Source organism: Cherax quadricarinatus, chromosome 14 (genome assembly GCF_038502225.1).
Source record: "Cherax quadricarinatus isolate ZL_2023a chromosome 14, ASM3850222v1, whole genome shotgun sequence".
Classification (NCBI taxonomy): domain Eukaryota; kingdom Metazoa; phylum Arthropoda; class Malacostraca; order Decapoda; family Parastacidae; genus Cherax; species Cherax quadricarinatus.
This window is the reverse complement of record NC_091305.1, coordinates 1,180,614-1,207,500: the sequence shown is the minus strand read 5'-3', so window position 1 is coordinate 1,207,500 and position 26,887 is coordinate 1,180,614. Positions and strand designations below refer to the sequence as shown.

The following is a 26,887-nucleotide window of genomic DNA, read 5'->3' as shown; positions in this document are numbered from 1 at the left end:
TATAGATTTTGCTGCATAAAATAACTTCAGTACCTCCTTCACGTTCTCCTCCATTATGAGGATGTCTTCTACTTGAGGTTGATCTTTACTGCCTCTCTTCTTCCTTGGTATTATTTCTTGTTACCTTAACTTTTGTTAAATTCCTCACATTTTTTTATCGTTTTAGTGAAATTTTCTACTTCCCATTTCGGTTTTAAGAGTTTGTTTTTAACAATTATTTTTTTTTTGTATAACTCTGAGGTGGTAGTTATACTGTTTCGGAATTTTATGTAATATCACTCTCATATTGTTTCTCAGCTTCCCATCGTACTCAAGCTTAATCGAGTCTTCCTCTTCTGTTTACTTTCATATTTTCTGCCGATTTCTGTGCTCTTTATTTCCAGCATTTTCTCATTTGAAAACGACAATTTTCATTGTTAATTTTGCTCCCTGTAACGTTACATTAACTATCTTTTTCCTTGTTTTAAGTTATATTAGGTAAATTCAGATTATGCAAATTTAGATCAGGTAAGGCTTATCCATATTTAACAATAAACAGCAAATTAAAAGAAACAGCCGTAACACGTGCAGAAATGTGGTAGACACATAGCACTGTGAAACGTCGAAATCTGCACGTGTCACTCGTAGCTCCGAGACTGTGTTGACATATCTTACTTTGAGACTATAGCTGTGTTGAGTCTGTGAGACTGTTGCAGTAACTCAAGCGTGTTGACAAGCAGGTCAACATGTTCAACCACCCGCGCAAGCTACCGGCCAGAATCACTGACCCGACACACAGACACCCTCCATCCTCCTCCTCCTCCTCCTTCTTCTTTTCCATCTTATTCTTCTCCCCTTCCTCGTTTTTTCTTCTTGGCAAATAATGGCGTCAGCTGATAAGTTAAACCGAAAACGTAATTCGTCTTGATATGGACTTTATCAACGAAAACAAAGCACAACACAAATACACCTCTTGATAAGGCAAAGGAACACTGTCACAGACAACCTCAAGACGGAGTAAAGGAAGGGATGGAGTTAGAGATGAGGACGGGGAGGGAAACAAAATAAGAGAGGAGCCAGGGATTAATAAAAAAATTATATAAGAAAAGTTGATGATGGGTTCAGCCAGAATGTATTTTTCATCGTCCTGTTCAGTGGTCTCACTAAGATGGTGGCGGCTTCCAGACTCTTGCGTTTAGTTCTGTCATGTAGTAGGTGCTGCGATACAGTTTTTCTTCCTCCTCCTCCTCCTCCTCCTCCTCATCTTCTTCTAATTATTATTATTATTATTATTATTATTATTATTATTATTATTATTATTATTATTAGTATGTTATTGTCATCATCATCATTATTACATCTCATAAAAATCATAATTATCACTAATAATGTTAAAATATTTTTGTCATAGGATTAATGGAATTACCGTGTGAATATATTCCTGACCTATTTACCAGACATTACCCCAAGATGCATACGAGTAGTAGGTTCCGCAATGGTCTCAGGCCACGCTAACGGACTCTTGAGATTACATGAACGCAATTACGCATCCGAAGCGTCGGTTACAGAGATACGACGCTAAAAGGCCACTTTTTTATGAGATTCACTTAGCAGTAGTGTTAGTCACGCGATGACTCAACATGTCACAGAGGAGTGATAGTCAATGATGACTTCATTATTTATGTATTAGTGGTTAGTACTCGATGATTAACCAGTCCATAGCGGTGGTAGTCATTGGGTGGTTAGGTTTAAATTCTATCGACTACACAAGGATCGTGAAGATGCATTTAACATAATCACCAGCAACCAAACTTGCTTTAATTCAACAAAATAAAGCTTAATAAATCCCCAGTGTATACACTATATATATATATATATATATATATATATATATATATATATATATATATATATATATATATATATATATATATATATATATATATATATATATATATATATATATATATATATATATATATATGTCGTGCCGAATATGTAAAACTGGTGAATTAGCAAGAACTCATTTAAAATTAAGTCCCTTCTGAAATTTTCTGTTATACGTTTAAAGATATATATTTTTCATTAATGTTAATGTAAAAATTTATAATTTTGCACCAAAAGAATCTTAGAAAACTTACCTAACCTTATTATAAGAAGAACAATTTATTTTAGCTTAACCCAACTAAATATATTTTAGATTTGTTTACAATAATTTAATACTAAATAAACACAGTGAAATATAATTTTTTCGTTAGGTTCAGAATGATTTTGACGAAATTATTGCATACACAAATTTTCGGTTGTCCTATATGGCAAGATGAGCGTTGCTATTTAAGCCAAGATCGCAAGTTCTGCCTATTCGGCACGACATATATATATATATATATATATATATATATATATATATATATATATATATATATATATATATATATATATATATATATATATATATATATATATATATATATATATATATATATATATATATATATATATATATATATATAATTATATATATATATATATATATATATATATATATATATATATATATATATATATATATATATATATATATATATATTCCTCAGAGTGTATAGACAGTAAGATAGTCCATGGTGACTTTTATGACTTAATAGGTCTAGTCATTTGTCTGTGGGGCCCTAGCTGACTGTGCTATCATGTTCAACTGAATGTTGTTTCATGTCAGCTGACTTTGGTGTCACGTTAGCTGACTGTGGTGCCAAGTCAACTGACTGTGAAGACTTGACAGGTGACTGTTGTGCCCTGTTCTATGACTGTGGGGCCATGTCAGCTACCTGCAGCCCGCCGACCCCCTCACACAACATCCTACTTCCGAGACGTCAACTGATTATCTCACGCAGAATTACACAACAGTTACCTGACCCGCCTGCAGTGACGCCGCCCCGGGATGACCCTCCAAGGCAGGATGGATGGGGAAGAGAGAGAGAGAGAGAGAGAGAAAGATACATACATACATACATACATACATACATATATATATATATATATATATATATATATATATATATATATATATATATATATATATATATATATATATATATATAATGTCGTGCCGAATAGGTACAACTGGTCAATTAGGAAGAACTCATTTAAAATTAAATCATTTCTAAAATTTTCTCTTATACGTTTAAAGATATATTTTTTCATTAATGTTAATGTAAAAAATTATAATTTTGCATCAAAAGAATCTTAGAAAACTTACCTAACCTTATTATAACAAGAACAATTTATTTTAGCCTAACCTGTCTGCCTTTTTCTTCTTTTTTATCCCAAACTTTTCTTCCTAGATAGGATGCATAAACTCTTCAAGAATGTAGTGTGACTTTCCGTGACACCAAATATCAATGTTAAGGTCCCTCGGGCGTCTTACAACAGTCACTAGCGTGAGACTAGAGCAAGTCTTCAACTTTCTTAACTCTATCACCTCCTCAAGAGTCCAGGGTACAATGTACCACTGTCTTATGTTTCAAGTTTCTGTTCAACAATGAAAGTCAAGTTTCAAAATCAAAAAGTTTGCAAAACACAATATAAATATATTTATTTTAAACAATTATTTATTTTTTTTAATAATTAGTCAGTAGGAAATCCGTGCTTGCTTGCTAGACATAATTCCTTCAGCCTTTGCAGCCTAGCAAAAAGGATGAAGTCTGGTTGTAGTTACGCACTTTCTCTCGGTCTAGTCTTGACTGTTCTCAGATAAAAAGAGTGGTAATAGCTTTACGGTAATTTAATGCAATATTTGTTGACCTCAGTCCAAAACTGTGAGAGAGATTTCTCTTTAAACACACAGTATGTTAACAATATCCAAGTACTGCCCAACTTTAGTGGCAACATCAGCAGTAAATGATTACAAAATCCAGTAAATTCTAACATCTATTTTTTTTTTGTTGAAGAAACAAATTTGACCCAAATTCCTCCCCCAACTCGCGTGACGGGTAATAATATGCTCAGTTTCAAAATAATAGTCTATTTTTTTTATTTTAATCGTGAAAAAGAAAGGGTGAAAAGCTTCCAATGTTACTGACTTAGCTCTCTGATTCCAACACCAGATCGAGTATTACCTGTGGCATACAACAGCGCCTCTTAGACGAATAAAAGTTTTAACAGCTTCTTGTATTGCCCCAGAGGACCCTGCTTGTTTATTTAACTCTTCCCATACATGGGCATTTTACCATTCACTGTTCATGGTTTATTATGCTTTAAGAATTAAATTTACGAGAGACTTCTTCTCCCTATCATAGTTCTTCTTCCGATGAAGAACTTCCCTAGAGGTTCCCTTTGGGATTTATAGTGCCTTAAAAGAATGAAACGTGATCCGAAAAAGCTACTAGCTGTGAGTACTTTATCCCACAGCTAGAGAACTTACACAAATAACCCGCAAGAGAGAAGCTTACGACGACGTTTCAGTCCGACTTGGACCATTGACAAAGTCACACTAACCAGAAGTGGAGCAGAACGGCTATATATAGGCAGGAAGAGGTGGTGGTGGTAGTAGTAGTAGTAGTAGTAGTACAAGAATGCTATATAATAATTCTGGTTAGTGTGACTTTGTCGATGGTCCAAGTCGGACCGAAACGTCGTCGTAAGCTTCTCTCTTTTATGTGCGGGTTATTAGTGTATCGTTCCAGTCACGGTATTGTGCCTTTTTTGTTATTTCTAGAGAACTTAATTCTCCCACCGGAACGCAAGCAATGGAACCTCTTCATTTCTGATCACAAACAACGAAAGTTCTTCCTTACTGATCATAATATTTTACTAAGAATTCCCGAAAAGCTTTGGACGTACAATGCAAATGACTAGTCGAATTGTGCACGAATTAGTTTGTGTTTTATCCTAAACCTCGTTGATGGGGCTCCTATGAAGGGACACTAGCTTTCTTTGAAAATAATAAGCTAAGAGATTGGAGTGAGCTACACGGTTTTGTACGTCCTAGACTCCCTTGGTCATTTTAGAATCTTTAAAAATCGTGCCTTGCCTACTTTATAAATGCAGTCCGGTAATACCCAGGCCGCCACCCACATTTATGGAAAACAAATCATGACGCAAATACTGACTAGACTTTCTGATTTGTAGCATAGTCGGGTCACTGAAGAAAAAGCCGAAACATTATTACTCGATGACAAGGCCGATACTACGACTGGATGAACAAACCCCGGTGGCTAAAGCTCCCGCTTCACACACGGAGGGCCCGGGTTCGATTCCCGGCGGGTGGACACATTTCCTTACACCTGTTGTCCTGTTCACCTAGCAGCAAATAGGTACCTGGGTGTTAGTCGACTGATGTGGGTCGCATCCTGGGGGACAAGATTAAGGACCCCCAATGGAAATAAGTTACAGTCCTCGATGACGCACTGACTTTCTTGGGTTATCCTGGCTAACTCTCCGGAGTTAAAATTCCGAACGAAATCTTATCTTATCTTATCACATCCTCACATCACGAATTGCATGTTGATACAAGGTTGATACAAGAACGATTCCTGTGGCCCTGCAGCCTCCGAGTTGCCAGACGCGTCGCAACTGTTCATTAGATTTCCTTATTTATAGTTAACTATGGTTTTATAGGTGTGCGTACCACTAGTTGTATGCGTAACATTAGTAGTGTATATATCACTAGTTGTATGGGTATCACTAGTGGTATGGGTATCACTAGTTGTATGGGTATCATTAGTGGTACGTATCACTAGTGGTATGGGTATCACTAGTGTTATGGGTATCACTAGTTGCATGGGTATCACTAGTGGTATGGGTATCACAAGTGATATGGGTATCACTAGTTATGGGTATCACTAGTTGTATGGGTATCACTAGTGGTATGGGTATCACTAGTGGTATGGGTATCAGTATGGTATGGGTATCACTAGTAGTATGGGTATCACTAGTGGTATGGGTATCACTAGTGTTATGGGCATCACTAGTGGTATGGGTATCACTAGTGGTATGGGTATCACTAGTGGTATGGGTATCACTTGTTGTATGGGTATCACTAGTAGTATGGGTATCACTAGTGGTATGGGTATCACTAGTTGTATGGGTATCACTAGTAGTATGGGTATCACTAGTGGTATGGGTATCACTAGTGGTATGGGTATCACTAGTAGTATGGGTATCACTAGTGGTATAGGTATCACTAGTGGTATGGGTATCACTAGTAGTATAGGTATCACTAGTGGTATGGGTATCACTAGTAGTATAGGTATCACTAGTGGTATGGGTATCACTAGTAGTATGGGTATCACTAGTGGTATGGGTATCACTAGTTGTATGCTCTACGCTGGAGTGTAGGTGTTGCCAGCAACTGTTTCCACACAACATACCTTCATTTATACATTCTCTAGAGCTTGTTTACAAGTTCCCAACCATTCACTCTCTCCATGTTACTAACTCATTACTCATTCACTGCTAATCTCTCACACCCTTCCTGTCATTCTCAGACTCGTCATCCATTCACTCACGTCAGTCTGTCTCTCATTCTCACTTATTCATCTCCTCCCAGTCATGCTGTTCATTCCCGCCCTCCCAGTTGTTACACTGAGTCTTATGTCTCACCCTACATCCAATGGTAACTTAATTAATGTAATAAACCTAAGTAATTAATTTCACTCAGCCAGGTGGCTAATTACTCAATCATGTAACTGATTATTCCTCTGATTCACCGCTATCCACACATGTTAATTAGCCACAATACCCGGTTTATGTGTTTTTCTGAGAGAGGACCGTTCGTCCAGCAGAGACCGTATCAATTCTCACTTCTTCTCAAAATGCTATGAAAGAAATATTGTGTCTTATAAACATCCTTGTGAACACATAATACCACTGATATACTACATTATCCATGCATCACTGATCCAACCACTCTTCCCTGATTAAATACGTAATAATGATCATAGTTTGCGAAGGTAACAAACAGGAAATAATGAATCAAGGGAGGAGAATTAGGAAAAAAACATAATGAATCTTTATTGTTTACTCAACACTGTAACTATATATAAGTCTACATATATTGTATACTTATACGTAATGAATGCAATTTAAAACAGAACTATAAAGAAATTAGACAAAATTACTGGTGGGAGGTTGTAACAATGAATTACTCAATTAGTCACTCTACTCTCGTGGCTAGATCTACTAGATCCTTCCAACTCTGTGGTTCTTCATCGAGTTAGTTCTCTTCGTTCCTTACCAATCCTCTTGTAACCTCTGTTCCACCGCCCACAACTTCAGTCAGTATTTCTTAGCAGTGGAGGAGATAAATCCAACACTTAGAGAATTATACACGAAGATTGGGTGGAGATCCTATCTTTTTTTTGATCGAGCTGGCTCTTCATTCACTGGAACAGCAGACAGAGGAAGAAAAGCATGTTTAACATAGCAACACTCTATATACATTCACATCAAGGGGACCCGACCAGGCTGGAGTTGCATCACTAGTCAGATTATATACATTCGCTAATGTATATATCTGGATTTTAAAAGTGATTTTTATTGTCACCCAAAGAGGAATGTTCCCCCCCTCCCCCCGAAAAAAATACGATAAATTTCATGGGATTTATGGCACCAACTGATTTACACATCGTTTTAATGACGCCATATTTTTTTAATGGGTTTTGATGTTACGGTCTCATAGTTTTGATGTCTTGCGACATCTTAAGATGGTTAATACAGTGGGAAGGATAGTCGTAGAGGTTATAATGGTGTAGAGTAGCGGTTGTAGGAAAAGTATTAGTAGTTAAAGTTGTAGCAGTGAAGCTGTTTTAGTGGTAGCTGTGATAGTTGTTGTGGTGGTAGTTGAAGCAGTAATTGCAATAGCTGTATTGGTTGTGGTAGCTGAAGTGGTAGCAGTAGTGGTAAGTAATTGTAGTTATTGCTCTTATATTAGGAGTATTCCCAGTTTGTGGCAGTAGAAGTGGAAGTAATTATAGCAGCATCTGTTAAATAGGATACAGCTGTCTTCATTACATCTTAAGGAGCCACAGATTATATTACACATTTGTGGTATAGCGAAAGAACGGTAGAGAAAGTTGCGTCCCAATAACATTCTTTGAGGATAATAATCCGAGAAATATAAAATAGGTTTTGACAATAAGGCCGGTTATCCTGGGTGTAAATGGGAGCAAGGATCAGAACAAACACAGCTGAATGACTTTGAAATATATTTTCCTTCACCAAGAGCAATAGTGGTTATTTACACATATATACACTATATACAGTTGGAAATGTATGTGTACAACAGGGTTTAGGCAAGTCCAAGACACAGCCTGAAGACAGAATGGACAACCGTGCTCAGCCAGCTCTAGTATGGAAATGGCAAGGGTAAGCAGGTGGGTGGTGGCCACAACACCTCTATGATTGCCAGACCAACCTTCTCATTGGCTGAACCTGGGTACTGATCGAACGATGGGGCCCCATCACTCAACCCTAGTACTGGTTCGTTGGTTGGGGAAGATAGCCTTTCAATGATGGTGTGTACATGCGCCGAATAAAGGTTGCTTACTCTTGGCATGCCATAGATATTAAAAATCAAAATAGGAAATCTGGTGTTTATTTTTACAAAGCAAAATGTTCAGTTAAATCGCGCACAAAATAGGCAGGCATGAAAGCAAGGCAAATTTAATCGTAAAATAAAAAAATGGAAAAAATGGGAAAATACGGAAAAATACTATAGGAAATTTAAAAAGGAAAATTTAAATTTAATATCTATCTATCTATCCATATATATATATATATATATATATATATATATATATATATATATATATATATATATATATATGTGTGTGTGTACTCACCTAGTTGTACTCACCTAGTTGAGGTTGCGGGGGTCGAGTCCGAGCTCCTGGCCCCGCCTCTTCACTGATCGCTACTAGGTCACTCTCCCTGAGCCGTGAGCTTTATCATACCTCTGCTTAAAGCTATGAATGGATCCTGCCTCCACTACATCGCTTCCCAAACTATTCCACTTACTGACTACTCTGTGGCGGAAGAAATACTTCCTAACATCCCTGTGATTCATCTGTGTCTTCAGCTTCCAACTGTGTCCCCTTGTTACTGTGTCCAATCTCTGGAACATCCTGTCTTTGTCCACCTTGTCAATTCCTATCAGTATTTTGTATGTCGTTATCATGTCCCCCCTATCTCTCCTGTCCTCCAGTGTCGTCAGGTTGATTTCCCTTAACCTCTCCTCGTAGGACATACCTCTTAGCTCTGGGACTAGTCTTGTTGCAAACCTTTGCACTTTCTCTAGTTTCTTTACGTGCTTGGCTAGGTGTGGGTTCCAAACTGGTGCCGCATACTCCAATATGGGCCTAACGTACACGGTGTACAGGGTCCTGAACGATTCCTTAAGATGTCGGAATGCTGTTCTGAGGTTTGCTAGGCGCCCATATGCTGCAGCAGTTATTTGGTTGATGTGCGCTTCAGGAGATGTGCCTGGTGTTATACTCACCCCAAGATCTTTTTCCTTGAGTGAGGTTTGTAGTCTCTGACCCCCTAGACTGTACTCCGTCTGCGGCCTTCTTTGCCCTTCCCCAATCTTCATGACTTTGCACTTGGTGGGATTGAACTCCAGGAGCCAATTGCTGGACCAGGTCTGCAGCCTGTCCAGATCCCTTTGTAGTTCTGCCTGGTCTTCGATCGAGTGTATTCTTCTCATCAACTTCACGTCATCTGCAAACAGGGACACCTCAGAGTCTATTCCTTCCGTCATGTCGTTCACAAATACCAGAAACAGCACTGGTCCTAGGACTGACCCCTGCGGGACCCCGGTGGTCACAGGTGCCCACTCTGACACCTCGCCACGTACCATGACTCGCTGCTGTCTTCCTGACAAGTATTCCCTGATCCATTATAGTGCCTTCCCTGTTATCCCTGCTTGGTCCTCCAGTTTTTGCACCAATCTCTTGTGTGGAACTGTGTCAAACGCCTTCTTGCAGTATGTGTGTGTGTGTGTGTGTGTGTGTGTGTGTGTGTGTGTGTGTGTGTGTGTGTGTGTGTGTGTGTGTGTGTGTGTGTGTGTACTCACCTAATTGTACTCACCTAATTGTGGTTGCAGGGGTCGACACTCAGCTCCTGGCCCCGCCTCTTCACTGATCGCTACTAGGTCCTCTCCCTCTCTGCTTCCTGAGCTTTGTCATACCTCTTCTTAAAACTATGTATGGTTCCTGCCTCCACACACTACTGTGTGTGTGTGTGTGTGTGTGTGTGTGAGGGAGAGAGAATTAAAAAAATGTTCGTATATTGCATGATGTATATAGCTGTTGACAAAGAAAACTGCAAGGATAAAGAAAGAATTAATAAAAAAAATTATTTGAGAGCTATATGCAAAGGAGTAAATATAATTATGGTTGGAAGGAATATAGTCCTTAAAAAATAATATTCCTTTGAGAAATTTATCAATGAAAGATATTTCAAACAATAACAGAATTAAATCTGGCATATTTAAAAAGAGTTGAAGAATTTAATGAGGAGATAAAGAAAAAATATACATATACATACACACACACACACACGCATACATACACACATACACTCAAAAACCATTCAGAACAGCTCAATACTTTATAGAGAAGTGACTTAGACAACTTGTAACTAACATACCCACTCACAGAAACACAGATACGCATGAGTATAGACTCGACTTCCTTCAGACACAGCTTAGTGAGAACAGACAGACACACACACACACACACACACACACACACACACACACACACACATCCCTCGTAACTTAGCCTAAGGCTCTGTCTTGCAATTTCATTTTAAAAGGCCAAATCGACAACGGTGACCCGCATCCAGATGAGGTCTTGTAGGACACACTCCCATTAGTGAGTCCCTCTTTTTTTTTGAGGACATGCCAGGAGCTCCGGGGAGATGTGTGATAATACTCAAGGTCGAGAAGGAAGGATCTTCCCTGCTGGCTTATACCCCTGTGCGAACTCTCTCTCCTGTAGGACTTCTCTGTCTCTGTCTCTGTCTCTGTCTATCTGTCTCTGTCTCCGTCCCTCTCTGTCTGTCTCTCTCTGACGACCACCTCTGATCATAGATCATATAACCCTCTTACGACCCATCAAGAGCCTCTTAAAAACTTCAGCATTGTTTGAATAGTTGTTATGAGAGAGAACGCAGTCATTCCTTAAGATTTTAAATCTGATTTTCACTTTAGTACTGCATTCTTAAATCTGTACCTTAACTGAAGACAAATATTAAGCTGCAGAACAAACTTTTATTGGAATAACGTTTCGCTCAATGTAGATTTTTTTCAGAACTTGATAGAGTTCTTCACTGGGAAACATTGTCCCACCAAAATAAGTTTATGTAACTTGTGACCTTGAGTTCATAACTACTTCCAATAACCTATTTCATCCAGTTAAACTATAGCTTTTTCCAATCTTTTCATCATTTTTTTCCTCACTCTAACCCAAAAGGCTCGGCATGATCAGTAGGATTTCATTAGGCTTATAATCCATGACACCTGTTTTTCTGTAACCACTGAAAGATGTCTGGAAAAGAAATATCTCCGTCTCAGTTTCTCAACGTCAACTTTCCTCCCAACACTAAGCAATGTCACCCACATCAACGCATCCGCATCTTCATCTTCATTTGTGAAAGCGCCCTCAGAATTGATAACATATTTGTTAGATTATGTATTATTATTAATAACCATTAAGGTCCCGAGAATGTACCGAGATTGGTGGGGTTGTCTCCTCTTTGGGAGAATCGCGTCGCAGTTGTTGCATGGAAGTAGTTTGTCACGTGATTAGCAGTCTGAGGATCGAACCCCCACCACTCCATCTGCCACCCACTTTCATTTAGCACATCACGTAAGTATAGTAATGGATGGATTAATCTAAGACCGGGTGTCGAGTGCTGTGATTCCCAAAAGTATCTCTAGATTAGCAAGTTAGGATTTATATCTGTGAAGTGGCATCCTGTGGAAGGGATGTCTGATAAGACACACCCTGGGAAAAGAGAAGAGATGAGAAGCAACATTCACACCGTGGTGGTGGCAATTGTATTTTTTCCCTCTCTGTGAGGTTAAGATCTGGCTAATGAAGGCGCAACACTCGAAGCTCCTTCTCTTGATTATATGTTTCTTGCTCACTTGAGTATATTTATCTATGACATGCAATTTTTAACTTGTTTGTTTTAAAGACATTTCCTTGATTAGTTGTCCTGGAATTCACTATTTAAGCATATGTATATATATATATATATATATATATATATATATATATATATATATATATATATATATATATATATATATATATATATATATATATATAGTTATAGTTACCATATATATATATACCATGTGTGTGTGTGTGTGTGTGTGTGTGTGTGTGTGTGTGTGTGTGTACTCACCTAATTGTACTCACCTAATTGTGGTTGCAGGGGTCGAGACTCAGCTCCTGGCCCCGCCTCTTCACTGATCGCTACTGGATCCTCTCTCTCTCTGCTTCCTGAGCTTTGTCATACCTCTTCTTAAAACTATGTATGGTTCCTGCCTCCACTACTTCACTTGCTAGGCTATTCCACTTGCTGACAACTCTATGACTGAAGAAATACTTCCTAACGTCCCTGTGACTCGTCTGAGTCTTCAGCTTCCAGTTGTGACCCCTTGTCCCTGTGTCCCCTCTCTGGAACATCCTATCTCTGTCCACCTTGTCTATTCCCCGCAGTATTTTGTATGTCGTTATCATGTCTCCCCTGACCCTTCTGTCCTCCAGTGTCGTCAGTCCGATTTCCCTTAACCTTTCCTCGTACGACATTCCCTTGAGCTCTGGGACTAGCCTTGTTGCAAACCTTTGTACTTTCTCTAACTTCTTGACGTGCTTGACCAGGTGTGGGTTCCAGACTGGTGCTGCATACTCCAGTATGGGCCTAACATACACAGTGTACAGTGTCTTGAACGATTCCTTATTGAGGTATCGGAACGCTATTCTCAGATTTGCCAGGCGCCCGTATGCTGCAGCGGTTATTTGGTTGATGTGTGCCTCCGGTGATGTACTCGGTGTTATGGTCACCCCAAGGTCTTTCTCCCTTGAGTGAGGTCTGTAGTCTTTGTCCACCTAGCCTATATTCTGTCTGCGGTCTTCTTTGCCCCTCCCCAATCTTCATGACTTTGCATTTGGCTGGATTGAATTCGAGGAGCCAGTTACTGGACCACATGTCCAGCCTCTCCAGGTCTCTTTGCAGTCCTGCCTCATCCTCGTCCGATTTAATTCTTCTCATCAACTTCACGTCATCTGCGAACAGGGACACTTCAGAGTCTATTCCTTCCATCATGTCGTTCACATATACCAAAAATAGCACTGGTCCTAGGACCGACCCCTGTGGGACCCCGCTCGTCACAGGTGCCCACTGTGATACATCATTACGTACCATGACTCGTTGTTGCCTCCCTGTCAGGTATTCTCTGATCCATTGCAGTGCCCTTCCTGTTATATGCGCCTGATGCTCTAGCTTCTGCACTAATCTCTTGTGAGGAACTGTGTCAAAGGCCTTCTTGCAGTCCAAGAAGATGCAATCAACCCACCCCTCTCTCTCTTGTCTTACTTCTGTTATTTTATCATAAAACTCCAGAAGGTTTGTGACACAGGATGTGTGTGTGTGTGTGTACTCACCTGTTTAAGCATATGTATATATATATATATATATATATATATATATATATATATATATATATATATATATATATATATATATATATATATGTGTGTGTGTGTGTGTGTGTGTGTTTGTGTGTGTGTATGTGTGTGTGTGTGTGTGTGTGTGTGTGTGTGTGTGTGTGTGTGTGTGTGTGTGTGTGTGTGTGTGTGTGTGTGTGTGTGTGTGTGTAATTGAGTTTCCTAGGTGTAAGTTGTAGGTGAGGACGTAGGTCTGTCCGGGGAGTAAATACGTGACGCTCCATGTCTTTTTGGGATTCCATGGCACTTTAGCAAAAACTGACAGTCGGTGGTGCGTGATGATCAAGGCCTAGGCCACCCACCCTTCTAGTAGTGTCTGCCACTCGATCTTGGAAGCATTTCTGCTGCCCACTACCCATCTTGAAGTGCTTGCCACCTAGTCTTGGTAGATCTCGGCCACCCATCCATTTTCAAGCATCTTCCGCCTGTTGATAGAAGGTCTTGGTCGCACACTTACCCATATCGTATCATCTGCCACCTGTCCTTGTAGGATCTCTGCCGCTCACGCATCCATCCACAGTTTACCTGGAGTTTACCTGGAGAGAGTTCCGGGGTTCAACGCCCCCGCGGCCCGGTCTGTGACCAGGCCTCCTGGTGGATCAGAGCCTGATCAACCAGGCTGTTACTGCTGGGTGCACGCAAACCAACGTACGAGCCACAGCCCGGCTGGTCAGGAACCGACTTTAGGTGCTTGTCCAGTGCCAGCTTGAAGACTGCCAGGGGTCTGTTGGTAATCCCCCTTATGTATGCTGGGAGGCAGTTGAACAGTCTCGGGCCCCTGACACTTATTGTATGGTCTCTTAACGTGCTAGTGACACCCCTGCTTTTCATTGGGGGGATGGAGCATCGTCTGTCAAGTCTTTTGCTTTCGTAGTGGTAATACATTTTCAACAAATACTTTAATTTGTTTACAAGAAGATACGTGCTCTTCCAATGTCATTGTGTGTGTGTGTGTACTCACCTAATTGTGGTTGCAGGGGCCGAGACTCAGCTCCTGGCCCCGCTTCTTCACTGATCGCTACTAGGTCCTCTCCCTCTCTGCTTCCTGAGCTTTGTCATACCTCTTCTTAAAACTATGTATGGTTCCTGCCTCCACTACTTCACTTGCTAGGCTATTCCACTTCCTGACGACTCTATGACTGAAGAAATACTTCCTAATGTCCCTGTGACTCGTCTGAGTCTTCAGCTTCCAGTTGTGACCCCTTGTTTCTGTGTTCCATCTCTGGAACATCCTATCTCTGTCCACCTTGTCTATTCCCCGCAGTCTCTTGTATGTCGTTATCATGTCTCCCCTGACCCTTCTGTCCTCCAGTGTCGTCAATCCGATTTCCCTCAACCTTTCCTCGTACGACATTCCCCTGAGCTCTGGGACTAGCCTTGTTGCAAACCTTTGTACTTTCTCTAACTTCTTGACGTGCTTGACCAGGTGTGGGTTCCAGACTGGTGCTGCATACTGCAGACTGGTGTGTGTGTGTGTGTGTGTGTGTGTGTGTGTGTGTGTGTGTGTGTGTGTGTGTGTGTGTGTGTGTGTGTGTGGGTGTGCATGCGTATGTGAACCGGTGTATGTTTGCACGCTCGAGTGACAGGCCATCCAGAAAGATGGCAATTCCCAGATAATAGTAACTCCAGGCCAGCCGGAGTGAAACTTTGTGATACTGCCGTAGCTACTGAATCCATAGTTGAATTCCTGACGATTTCATCATTGCTAAGCTGAAATCTCCCAGCTAATGCAGACAGATTTCATTACCTCATCTACAAAACCTTGTGCATGTGACGACGAATGGTAGAGAATGTAAATTGCTCTTATTACCAACATGTTACTGTCATGTAGAACAGTGTAGCCACACATTGCAGGGTTTCCCGTATTTTTTTATATATGAAAAGAAAAAATACTTGTGACGGTGTTCGAGTTATTTCCCCTCCTCATCCTCCATCATCCTTCTCTTTTTTTCTCCATCTTTCAGTGCGTGTCTGCAGTCCTCTACCCTATCCTTCTGCTTTCCTACTACCCCTCTGCTCCTTCCACCTACCCCTACCTCCCTTCCTTCTCACAGCATCCTTCCCATCTCTCTCCCTCCTCCAGCTTCCCCTTCCATCCGGACCCTCCTCTCACCTCCCCCCCCCCTCCAGCAGCGCCCCAGGCCACTAGTAACTGCTGATGGTATTCGGGCAGCGCCTTTGCCCTCTCTTCTTTAACCTCCTCCTTCTCCCTGTGTTTGGCTTCCACTCTCGTTTTTTTATGTCCTCCATTCTTCCTGTCTTCGCCTTCTTCCCCTCCGTCTTTCTGTTTCTTTACCCCACTGCCTCAGTCCTCTCTCTCCCAGGTAATTTACACATATGTTACTGTGTATGTTAAATGTAATCACGTAAATGTGTTAGTTAGTTACTATTTTGTCCTAGGCACATGTCGACTAGACACTAGGCCTGTTGTACGTGTGTGTGTACTCACCTAGTTGAGGTTGCAGGGGTAGAGTCATAGATCCTGGCCCAGCCTCTTCACTGGCCGCTACTAGGTCACTCTCCCTAAACCGTGAGCTTTATCATACCTTTGCTGAAAGCTATGTATGGATCCTGCCTCCACTACATCGCTTCCCAAACTATTCCACTTCCTGACTACTCTGTGGCTGAAGAAATACTTCCTAACATCCCTGTGATTCATCTGTGTCTTCAGCTTCCAACTGTGTCCCCGTGTTGCTGTGTCCAGTCTCTGGAACATCCTGTCTTTGTCCACCTTGTCAATTCCTCTCAGTATTTTGTAAGTCGTTATCATGTCCCCCCTATCTCTCCTGTCCTCCAGTGTCGTCAGGTTGATTTCCCTTAACCTCTCCTCGTAGGACATACCTCTTAGCTCTGGGACTAGTCTTGCTGCAAACCTTTGCACTTTCTCTAGTTTCTTTACGTGCTTGGCTAGGTGTGGGTTCCAAACTGGTGCCGCATACTCCAATATGGGCCTAACGTACACGGTGTACAGTGTCCTGAGCGATTCCTTATTAAGATGTCGGAATGCTGTTCTGAGATTTGCTAGGCGCCCATATGCTGCAGCAGTTATTTGGTTGATGTGCGCTTCAGGAGATGTGCCTGGTGTTATACTCACCCCAAGATCTTTTTCCTTGAGTGAGGTTTGTAGCCTCTGGCCCCCTAGACTGTATTCCGTCTGCGGTCTTCTTTGCCCTTCCCCAATCTTCATGACTTTGCACTTGTTGGGGTTGAACTCCAGGAGCCAATTGCTGGACCAGATCTGTAGCCTGTCCAGATCCCTTTGTACTTCTGTGTGTGTGTGTGTGTGTGTGTGTGTGTGTGTGTGTGTACTCACCTAGTTGAGGTTGCAGGGCTCGAGTCCAAGCTCCTGGCCCAGCCTCTTCACTGGTCGCTACTAGGTCACTCTCCCTGAACCATGAGCTTTATCGTACCTCTGCTTAAAGCTATGTATGGATCCTGCCTCCACTACATCGCTTCCCAAACTATTCCACTTCCTGACTACTCTGTGGCTGAAGAAATACTTCCTAACATCCCTGTGATTCATCTGTGTCTTCAGCTTCCAACTGTGTCCCCGTGTTGCTGTGTCCAGTCTCTGGAACATCCTGTCTTTGTCCACCTTGTCAATTCCTCTCAGTATTTTGTAAGTCGTTATCATGTCCCCCCTATCTCTCCTGTCCTCCAGTGTCGTCAGGTTGATTTCCCTTAACCTCTCCTCGTAAGACATACCTCTTAGCTCTGGGACTTGTCTTGTTGCAAACATTTGCACTTTCTCTAGTTTCTTTACGTGCTTGGCTAGGTGTGGGTTCCAAACTGGTGCCGCATACTCCAATATGGGCCTAACGTACACGGTGTACAGGGTCCTGAACGATTCCTTATTAAGATGTCGGAATGCTGTTCTGAGGTTTGCTTGGCGCCCATATGCTGCAGCCGTTATTTGGTTGATGTGCGCTTCAGGAGATGTGCCTGGTGTTATACTCACCCCAAGATCTTTTTCCTTGAGTGAGGTTTGTAGTCTCTGGCCCCCAAGACTGTATTCTGTCTGTGGTCTTCTTTGCCCTTCCCCAATCTTCATGCCTTTGCACTTGGTGGGGCTGAACTCCAGGAGCCAATTGCTGGACCAGGTCTGCAGCCTGTCCAGATCCCTTTGTAGTTCTGCCTGGTTTTCGATCGAGTGAATTCTTCTCATCAACTTCACGTCATCTGCAAACAGGGACACCTCGGAGTCTATTCCTTCTGTCATGTCGTTCACAAATACCAGAAACAGCACTGGTCCTAGGACTGACCCCTGTGGGACTCCGCTGGTCACAGGTGCCCACTCTGACACCTCGCCACGTACCACGACTCGCTGCTGTCTTCCTGACAAGTATTCCCTGATTCATTGTAGTGCCTTCCCTGTTATCCCTGCTTTGTCCTCCAGTTTTTGCACTAATCTCTTGTGTGGAACTGTTTCAAACGCCTTCTTGCAGTCCAAGAATATGCAATCCACCCACCCCTCTCTCTCTTGTCTTACTGCTGTCACCATGTCATAGAACTCCAGTAGGTTTGTGACACAGGATTTCCCATCCCTGATACCATGTTGGCTGCTGTTGATGAGATCATTCCTTTCTAGGTGTTCCACCACTCTTCTGATAATCTTCTCCATGACTTTGCATACTATACATGTCAGTGACACTGGTCTGTAGTTTAGTGCTTCATGTCTGTCTCCTTTTTTAAAGATTGAGACTACATTTGCTGTCTTCCATGCCTCAGGCAATCTCCCTGTTTCGATAGATGTATTGAATATTGTTGTTAGGGGTACACATAACGCCTCTGCTCCCTCTCTCAATACCCATGGGGAGATGTTATCTGGCCCCATTGCCTTTGAGGTATCTAGATCACTCAAAAGCCTCTTCACTTCTTCCTCGGGTGTGTTCACTGTGTCCAGCACTTGGTGGTGTGCCCCACCTCTCCGTCTTTCTGGAGCCCCTTCTGTCTCCTCTGTGAACACTTCTTTGAATCTCTTGTTGAGTTCCTCACATACTTCACGGTCATTTCTTGTCTCTCCTCCTTCCTTCCTTAGCCTGATTACCTGGTCCTTGACTGTTGTTTTCCTTCTGATGTGGCTGTATAAAAGTTTCGGGTCAGATTTGACTTTCGCTGCTATGTCGTTTTCATATTGTCGTTGGGCGTCCCTTCTTATCTGTGCATATTCGTTTCTGGCTCTACGACTGCTCTCCTTATGTGTGTGTGTGTGTGTGTGTGGGTGTGGGTGTGCGTGCTTGTGTGTATGCATATATTTGTACGCTCGTGTGCATGTGTCTGTGTGTGCGCCCTCGTATGTGTATGTGTGTGCGTGTGCGCTCGTGTGGGTGTATGACCCACTTAATATTTGTATTTATAACTCATTACAATTGTGACCAGGTGTGGACGTATCAGTGGCTCATTACTTTGTAATTTGTTCATGATTGTAACCATGTACAGGAGTGAGGCTGATTCATTACTTTTGTAACTTGCCATGATTGTAACCAGGTCTCCTGGAGTTCATTAACTTTGTAACTATTTCAGCTAACATAACTTTGGGGTCCAGTCCCTGGACCCATTATGTACCTCTGTAATCTTTTGACTACCGCCCACAGGATGGGTATGGGGGACATAGTAAAGATATTAAACTGACTAACACTGCTAGTACCTGCTATCATTGTTGATGTAAAGTTTGTGTTTAATGGTGAGTTTTACACTCAGAAGTTTGGTATGGCAATGGGAAATCCTCTCTCACCTGTCCTTACTAATTAGTACATGGAATATTTTGAAACAAGATTACTTAACAAAATCCTTCCCAACAGAGCTAAGTGGTACAGATATGTTGATGTTTTATGTCTAATGCCTAAGAATAGATATATATGTGTAACCGTACTTATGTGTACTTGTTCCTAAATAAACTTTCTCTCTTCCTTCTCATTATCTATCTCCTCTTACCCTTCTCTGATTTCCTTCCATTTGGCCTCACCTCCTGACCCTCCCTCCACATTCACCATCTTTATGTGATGTTGCAAATATGTCGATTTATGATGTTCAACATCCTCTGACGTTTCGTTACAAATACATGTATACATTTTTGTGTTAGCATACAGCACATGTGTATATTTTGAATACTTGCGTGTGCGCGTGCTTCTCCGTACATTGAGTATGCATTCATTTGCTAACCGATCTATATTTGCGAGCACTGAGTCTTAGCTCCTGGCCTCGTTTCTTAATATATAATCTTCCCATATTACTGTTACTAATCTCAGATTCTTTCTCCTATTTTTTCTAACTTTCCCCTGACTTGATAACTGTCCAGTCACAGACCCAAACGACGCCTAATGTTTCCTGTATAAATCGTCGGTTAGTTGTGAGCTGTTTTAGTCATAGCATTGTGGCTTTTATTTTTCTTCTTAGGGGTACCTTGAGTACGCTGCTGATATTATATGAGTTGTGCACTTTTAGAGCAAGATTTTTGGTGTGATGTTCACCCCTTGACAAAAAGAAGACAAACTGAATGTTAGGGAAGAAGTGTTTCATTGGGCGAAAGAGCGGAATAGGGTGCCACAAGGATCAGTACTAAGACCGGTGCTGTTTCCACTAGATAGACTTAGTAGTAACCATAATACCGAGCATATTAATAGAGACCAGAATTAACCGAATAAGTTCAGCGGCTTTTTCGAGACTAACGAACCTAAGACTAATCCTTAGGAATCTCAGAGCGACACAGAGAGCTCTCTACGTATTACATATCAGGCCCGTCGTAGAGTATGCAGCACCTGACCGAGCTCGTTCAAACAGCATAAAAATCCAGAGATAAGTGAATTGTACTTCGGAAAACAAGAGAACCAGAAATGACATGACCAATAGGTGTGAATTATACATAAGCATTGACTGACAGGGAGAATACAGGCGAACTGATTAAATAGTGTCCAGTAGCTCGGTTGGAATCGCACTCAGCTCACATGCCAAGTGTATGTGGTTCGATCCCTGGTACGGGTGAAAACGTTGAGCAAGTTTCCTTACACCTGCTGTCCCTGTTTACCTAGCAGTAAGTAGGTACCTGGGTGTAGTCGATTGTTGTAAGTGGCATCCTGGAGGGTTGTATTATACTACATATACGGCTGGGTTTTGAAATAAGTTGGGGTTGGATAACAGCTCTTAGCCTGTAAAATTGATCCGTGTGAAAGGAAGAAACTAACACTGCCTGTGTTTATCAATGAGGTCAAGAAGTGTTTCCTCTAGTTTCGTGGTAGTTAGAAAGTAGAATAATCTCGACGTGGAAGTGATGAAAGCAAGTTCACTAAGAAGCTTCACACACAGGTACGATAAAGCCAAGGATGTTTGGATTTTGTAAAAGCAATCGATGGCGATAAACAAACTGTTTAAGCACTGAACTGACCCCTTTAGAATCGACTAGGTGAGTACACCTAAGTGAGCATGTACACGTAAAACATACCAATGTACAAAAGATAATATACACACCTAAAAAAAAATGCTGAATAAATTCGCAAACCGCACAAGTCGTCCCACACAATTCACAGATGAATCAAGAGACATCAGTGCAACAGCCATCACTGAATTATGTCTCAGGTTAAACAAATTTCTCGAGTCACTTTCTCACGTGAATGTCGCGGTCCAGTCAGCTGGCAAAGTTTAAAATTAATAACAAGATTTTTTTGGGGGCGGATAAACTCTACTAAAGAGATTGTGTGTGTGTGTGTGTGTGTGTGTGTGTGTGTGTGTGTGTGTGTGTGTGTTAACGCTTTTTTTTTCTTTTTCTTACATTGTTTTATTCTTTTATAAATGTTTAATAATTAATTACCTTTCTTTTTTATCCGCACCGAGAATCACTCAAGCAGAACTTTATCCAGTAAATTTGACATTGGAAAAATGTTAACATTTTTACTGCAATATCATTTTGTACGAAGGAATATTAAAAAAAGGCTCCTTAAATTATAATTTTGTTGCCACGTGGATTTTATGTCTGAGTTTGTATTTCATAAACATTGAGATGGAGATGTTGGGTAAGTGATGAGTGTGCAGTGATGATATCCGAGACATGTAATTCAGATTTAGAAAGGACATAGGTAAGTACTGGTTTTCGAACAGAGTTGTGGATGTGTGGAACCATCTTCCGAGGAGGGTGATCGAGGCTAGGACCTTGGGTAGCTTTAATTAAAAAGAGATTGGACAAATGTGTGTGATGAATGGTTTTGAAAACCGACAAGTTGAAGAATTGAGACACTTATGCAACACATGGGAATCTTTATTGAAGAATAAAGATTCCCATGTGTTGCATAAGCATTGGACAAATATATGAGTGGGAGGGGCTGGGTTTGATTGGTGTCTTGGGTAAGGGTGTAAATTCTTGGGTAGCTTTGGGTAGGGGTGGTTTTGATAAGGACCTGCCTTGTATGGGCCAATAGGCCTTCTGCAGTGTTCCTCCATTCTTATGTTCTTATGTCTGAGACCAGCGTTGAAAGTTATTCTGCCTTTGCAGCACAGCCTGAGGTCAGACCTCTTTGTTGAGCGCCTCATGAACCAGGCTGTTGCTGCTAGCGGCCCGCAGGTGTGAAATTGGCTGTGTAAAGATGTCTGGAGGAGCTAAGGTACTGTGAAGATGACCGGACGACTTCAAGTACTGTGAATATATGTGGAACCCAGATACTGTGAATATATGTGGAGGACCTCAAATACTGTGAATATATGTGGAGGACCTCAGATAATGTGAATATATGTGGAGGACCTCAGATACTGTGATTATACGTGGAGGAACTCAGATACTATGATATTTGGAAGGCTTCAGGTACTGTAAAGATGTTTGAAGGACTTCGGGTACTGAGTAGATGTCTGGAGGACAACACAAAGGCGCAACTTCTCATAAGAGTACAACGAAGATTTCCGTTGACACCAGTGAAAAAATTTCATAAGTTACCCAGAGGGTGAGACTATTAAGTGGCCCCACCCATCCTCTCAGCGAACATGCAATCATTAAAATAATACATTTGAGCACAAATAGTAGATATTCAATTGGTGATATCAACGCCGTTCTTGGTAGGTCGGATGCGCCATTTGTGATATCAACCCCGTTCTTGGTAGGTCGAATAGGCTGTTAATCGACAATAACCCATTATAACGATGTTTCGTTTTAAGGGACGCCTTATCAAGTTACACAAAACACGTAAAAGTACCCCTTATATAGTCATTCCGGTCAGATGAAGAGTGAGTTGAGGACCTGGGTTATGCTGCGTTAGTGAGGTCACATGCTGACAAGTAACGCCCGACAATTTGAGTGGAAGGTTTAGCTAGCATGAATGCACTCTAGCTGTCTTTATAGCATCATCGAACAAACACCATATTCCATTAATATGTTTGTGATTTGATCGAAAACCATTAATTACATAACTATACCCTGTATCTTCAATATATTTAGCATCTTAGCTGGAGTCGCCACCATTCCTTGCGCTGGGTGCAATAAATTTTATGTAGGTGAGATAGTCCGTGTTCTCAAGGCATGACTGTTAGAATAAACATGAGTGTAGACTAACATCAACAATGTGTGTGTAATACATAAAGACAAAACTGCAATGTATGGCCGTGGACAGAGTCCGACTCGTATTACACGAAAATGATTATGTCAATAAAGAAAAAAATATATGGAAACCTACTTCAAGACCTGTGATACTAGAGAGCAAATCCAGGGTGCGGTAATGCTTGTGAAACCTCTTAACTAAAATTCTACATCACCTGCCGTCAAGTGACCTCACCCGTGCCTCAGCACAAGTCACTTAACCCAGGGGCTCACTTCATTGTTCGCATGACCGGACACACTATGTTAGGAGTTATTTACATATTTTACGAACCTCATGAAGTTCCTTTTTAAGCGAGACGTTCTTAAAATAAGGGTTTATGCTGTCATGTGTCGTAATCCAAACCCATCCTTCGATATTTGAACATTCAGGTATCCCTGCCTTTATAAATTACTATTATCTAATTGCACAAAATCTTTTATTAATTTTGAAAAATGCTACGAACATTAGTTACAAAATGCTTATACTGTTTATAAATATTTGTGGTATCAATTCTGGTACGGAGAGGTTAAATATATAAAATAAGAGAATGGGGGTAATAAGATAATTGAATATGAGTATTATTTGGTTTCCAGGACCACGTGAGATGCCTCAGGCCCCAGGAGAGAGAAAGAGAGAATTAAAAAGTGTAATTGGAAGTGTAATATTTGCAGGTGGTTGATATAATAGTTATAATTTCTAGCAATTACAGTCATTAGCGGGACAAAGCAAGCACATGAAGGCTACATTATTTATTTCAGATAATTTCGAAAGGTGATGCAAGGTCAAGGAGGTGTTCAACTTACCTTGCGTGTGTACCTTCAGCTGCTGCAGGATTCTCTGTGTTAGCTGTAGTGTTATAATTGACATACGTGCCAAATGATACTCTCTGAGCACCTTGAAGTCACTCATACAATCTTGAACAGGTTCGGGCAGTTCAGTGGGGCAAGTAGTTCCGTAACGTTAAAAAATAGATTATGTAGATTTGTGATAAGTTGAGATGCCGCTTCTTCGTCAAAGATGTCGAAGATAACACTCAGATATCTACTACAAGCGTTCGTCACCATACGAATTTTTGACAAGATTATTAGACAGCATTCAACGGAAGCCTCTTCATATATACTATATATTGTCTTATCAGTCACAAATTCACTTTTATTTTCCTCCACAGCGAGGGGAAAGCAAGAGAAAGCTTGAGTTTCCAGCTTTTCGTTTACCACAGATCCATCATTTTGAAGTTCTCCTGTTCCATGTCTTTTCTATTTGTTTTCCAAAATTCTTCCAGCCTTACCGATGAAAAAAATATATATGTAAAGAGTTTTCCACACAGTTATTTGTTTCTCATAAGTCCAAAATAAAAGTAATAGTCTCCACTAAGACGATAGAAGTCCCGGCATCCCATTCTGAGCGAGAAACCGCTCTAGGGAGGCAGGAAGACTTGTGTGTGTGTAGGTTGCGAGCTGCTGTGTATATGTGTGCTTCTGACGGTGGCGTAGCGGGGACTGACTTGACTCTGTCACGCACTGCTCTGCCACGATGCCTCATCTGTCCCACTAGACAACATCATCCGCAGCAAAGATGGCCTTGGATACGGACGATTTAAAGTTCGTCGAGGTTATTAAGTGGGTACTTGATTAATGGGCATTTTTTTTAACTTACTTGATCATCACAGAGAACCCCAGAGAGGAGGGGTGTTCGTTATCTCCAGTCCTCGTGCGCTTGACTTAACGTAATGTATACAACTCGTTTTAAATGTTACCGCCATTCTTCTGCAAGAAATGAATTTTTAAAGAAATTAAAAAAAAATATATGGCTTTCATCTGTCAACAAGACACTGAAGTAGAGAACAATGCTCTGCTTTCTTAAATTTATTTTATCTCTAAAGGAGTAATCAGTTCTTGCAACTCACTGACACTTCCCAACCATCCTGACGTTTTTTGTGTATAACCCATGTCCTGACCAGTACAAAAACACGAATTCCATACTAGTCCTGCTGAGACAGAACTGATGTATTCTCCCTTTTGTTCTCTCTGCACTAAACTGCATATAAGAGCAGCCAAAAATTCTGAATAAATATTTTTGAAGTTATTTTCCATTAGACGTTCAGGCCTCCCAGCTGAGACGCCTGGATGGATCTGAGGGGCTCCTCACTTGTCCTTCCTGTCCTTGGATCGATCCTGATTCCCTCCCATTCTCCATCCGCTGTATAACTCCTATGTATTTAGCGCTTCCCCTCTGATAATAATAACAATAATCATGATAATAATAATCGGCACCCATACGTAAACAAGAGTATGAGGGTATTTGTTTAACATATAATATTACCATCACATAATTTCAACCTTAGTCTATGAATGGAAATTTTATAGATTTGATTTTCTTTATATATCTATTATCACTGGATAAAATCTTGCCATAGTCATCTACTTTTTTATATAATACTAGAAATACTGCGATAGCAATTTTTTTTATGTAAAGTTCCATGTGGAATTGTGATACCTTCAACTCTGACGAGAAATCTGTTTCGTATAGAGAGCTTACAAAGGAACACCGAGCACCGTGAGTCGTCTGCTACTATCACTCTGACTATGTGTCAAGAAATACCTGTCCTGTTTTAGAGTGAAGAAAACACCAACATCCTGCTTTGTATAAGCGCTTACTCAGGTAACATGTGGTCAATGGCTGGCTATATTATGGGAATCGTTCGTAGTAACACCATTAAGATCAGGAAAGCATGCCTAATGGCACCATTGCTCCCACTAGTTCCAGAGAATTACCAAATATCATGGGATTCCTGCGTACTAGTACCAAAGAATCATGGAATAATATGGGAATAATGCCAACTGTTACCATGTGGTTTTATTCTACCATTACTATGGAAATCTTTTCTCTCTGCTGTCTTAAATATTCTACTTTTTTTACATATTCTTGCTTCAAAAGAATGTTGGTGTTCTGAGACTTATAATGACTTGGAAGTTTAATGCTGAAATATTTTTCTTAACTCCTCTGACAACATTTAATGACGATTATGGCGGTAAAATTAAAGAGGAAAGACACGTAAATTATGTGAACACAGGTGATTGGAGTGAACGGGGTCAGCATTAAGTTAATTCTTCTGCTTTATTTTAATGAAAGATTTCTCTGTTTTCGTATCTAATTTTGATTACCTGGAGTTTCCCTGGAGAGAGTTCTGGGGGTCAACGCCCCCGCGGCCCAGTCTGTGACCAGGCCTCATGGTGGATCAACGCCTGATCAACCAGGCGTTGCAGAATGACATAGAATTTTAACTTGTTTGGGAATTTTGCGTTGCGTAAGAATGGTAGTTGTAATTACGCATTACAAAAATGGGCAGACAGACAGTAGCACTCGCGGTAAACTAAGAACACACGACCAGAGTAATCTACAAACTCTCCATAATTTAAAGCAATCACTTATCGGAACTATTGTTGAATCAACATTGCAAAGAGTAAGAGACAGCTCATGACAAAATTAAACAAGTCGAGGGAAAAAACTGTTAAATCAATGACCGGCGAGAAGATGAAGGAAGAGTCAAGGAGACCTTTGAAACACACCGTCAGGTGGCAAGATAAACAATACAAAAAATATTTTTGACTCCTG

General features: G+C 40.9%; 1 protein-coding gene across 1 annotated transcript in view; it reads right to left on the bottom strand.

Moving 5' to 3' along the window:
* Window positions 1-24,897, bottom strand: part of LOC128696261 (uncharacterized) — a 107,119-nt gene extending 82,222 nt beyond the window's left edge. The window contains exon 1 of the mRNA XM_053787415.2: window positions 24,076-24,897. The gene's annotated coding sequence lies outside the window, so the exon portion shown is untranslated. The remainder of the gene's footprint in view (window positions 1-24,075) is intronic.
* Between the last annotated feature and the right edge of the window lie 1,990 nt (window positions 24,898-26,887).